Source organism: Labrus bergylta, chromosome 5 (genome assembly GCF_963930695.1).
Source record: "Labrus bergylta chromosome 5, fLabBer1.1, whole genome shotgun sequence".
NCBI classification, from domain to species: Eukaryota; Metazoa; Chordata; class Actinopteri; order Labriformes; family Labridae; genus Labrus; species Labrus bergylta.
The window spans coordinates 31,517,101-31,519,752 of record NC_089199.1 but is presented as its reverse complement, the minus strand read 5'-3'; positions in this window follow the sequence as shown (position 1 = coordinate 31,519,752).

The window sequence follows — 2,652 nt, the reverse complement described above, 5'->3', positions numbered from 1 at the left end:
TAATATGATTGAACACTGCATGGCAGAGATATAATCATTTACTTTTTTGGAAAGGTGCCAAAATGCACCTGTGAAAAAACTACTTCCTGTTTGATGGTGAGCGACGCGTCCGTATGGCGACAGCGTTGGACCCTCGGCCAAGTTCATTCAAATAGGAAGGCTGAAATCACGATTTTGGGCCATTATTGTGAAATTCAACTTTAATTTGTGGACTTCCTGTTGGGTTTTTTGAAACGCTGCCAGATGATTTTTTGTCCGTCCTGACAAGCTTAATGTGCGTAACAATTTTCATGAATGTACGTGAAAGAACCCTCTATGGGCAGGCCATTTTGAAATTTTGAAGGGGGCGCCACTGAGCCATTAAGCCACGCCCACTTACTTAAACGATATAAGATGTTTGAGTTTAGTACCAGGATTATATGCATGAAGTTTTGGGTCTGTACGACTATGTTAAGCTCGTGAAAAAACTACTTCCTGTTTGATGGTGAACAACGCGTCCGTAAGGGAACAGCTTTTCACGCAGAAACAGTGCTCAGAAGGAGTGGCCTCCTGTTGTCAACAGGTGGCGCTGTGAGTAATTAAAAAAATTAAATCATGGATGTGTTCAGGGCGGGCTCTTTGTCATGCATGAATTTTCTGGTGATGATTGAACACTGCATAGTAGAGTTATAAGCATTTACTGTTTTTGGTGCGATGCGAAAAACGACATCAAACTTTGACATCCCGCCACGGCCACGCCTTATTTCGAAACCTCGTGATTTGAACACAACTTTTATTCTTCAACTTGTCTACTTTCATTTGACACCAAACTTGAATTGATCAGATAAACGCTCTCGGGCAGATGCTTTCAAACAGGTACCCTGTAAACGGTGACAATAGAGACTTTTTAGACATTCAAAAAATCATAGCGGACGACTTCCTGTTGAAATTAGACGATGACTGCCACTGACTTTTTTGTAGGTCTCGGCCTGCTCTAACATGTAAAACAAATTCATGTATCTAGGCAAAAAAACCTATTTGTAAAAATCAAAAGGGGGCACCGTCAAGCTAATTTGCAAAGTTCGTTCATGAAAACGCCAAAATATAAAGTTTTTTCCGCCGGACCCGATGACCGTGCAAATTTTGCTGAGTTTTCATGCACGTTCAGGCCCTCAAAATCGCATTTAAAGTGGCGGAAAGATAAAAATAATAATCATTTGCATTCCAAGAGGGTCCTACGCACTTGTCAGTGCTTCGGGCCCGAAAAATAATAATTCCTAGGGTTTCTGATTATTGTTTTCTCCAAGAAAACTGTTGTTTTTTTAAAATTGTGAACACCTTATTTTAAAAAACGGAAGTTACCGAAGCTATTCCCTGAACAGTATTCAGTTTCCTCCCGTTTCATACACGTGTATCACAGTTTTATGGTAAGACCTAGACATTTAGCACTTCACTTCATCGCTCTCTCTGTCTGTTACTGCTGCTCGCTCTGGAGTCCGGAGCATTTACCATAAAGATCAGAATACGTGGGCACTTCAGATTTAGGGGCGGCTCACTTCACCATGTAAACTCGAGGAGCGGCTGGCTTGACCGCAGTAATCAGCTGGCTATCCAGCGCGAGCCACATGCGTAAATGGATGACGTATTTAAGTTTATGTTCTGCTTGATTTTCCTTTGGCGCTGGTTGAAACCTCTTTGGGGGGCGCCAAAGAATTCTCTATGCAGGAAAAACCCTGATATTGAAGCAGCCAAACTGCTGTTAGTCTCTGGAAACAGTCTCAGACGGTTTGCTGGTTTCTGAGTGTAAATTGATGATATTTAACTTTAAGTGCGTTTAAAAACTCTGATTGTTGCTGGATGTGTTTCAACTTTTATCTGTTCGTCGTTCTAAACTTGTTAACATTTGGTTTAATGTGTCTGTAAAATTTGAGTCTTTATGTGATAATAATATAAAACTATGTTTTCCAAAATAAATGTTTAATTCACTTAGATTAACTTCTTCTATTCTTCTTTTGATAATGTTTGACATGTTATTGATGTTGCTTATTTTCTTTTTTTTAAATCAGAATTCATGTTGTGAATGGTCTGAACCACTGGGCTTTATACTAGCAGAATTTATATAAAAATATTAATTGTATCCAACCTTTTCCAATTTGTTAACTACTTGTGAATAACATTCGGTTCCAACTGAAAAAGGCTCTGAGACCCACTTTTGGGTCCCGACCCATCTGTTTAGAAACACCACATTTTCCCAAAAGATGCAGAGGGCCCCCAAATGACTAAATCTGCCACTGGTTATACATGTGGGGCTGATGTTCCCTACACAAACCAAACTGTCACTGGGATTTAGTGAGCATTATTGTTGCCATAGTAACAAAGGGATCAAACCCAAAAACAAAGCAGCATAGGGGCTAACAGTCTGAAAACCACAGCTATTGCTGAAGATGATCCCAGCTCACTTTGTTTAGTTTGCTAAACCTAGTTAGCTTGGATTAATGCTTTTTACTTTGAACCCAGCAGAGGGAGACAATCACCAAGAAACCTGAACTAACAAAAGTCATCACTGTTTCAGTTCCAGGAAATAACAAGAAGGGGAGGAGAAACTCTGAGCTGATACGGGTTTCCAGGAAACCAAAGTGAAAGTGTTCTGTGAGTCCCTCAGTTATTCGTGAC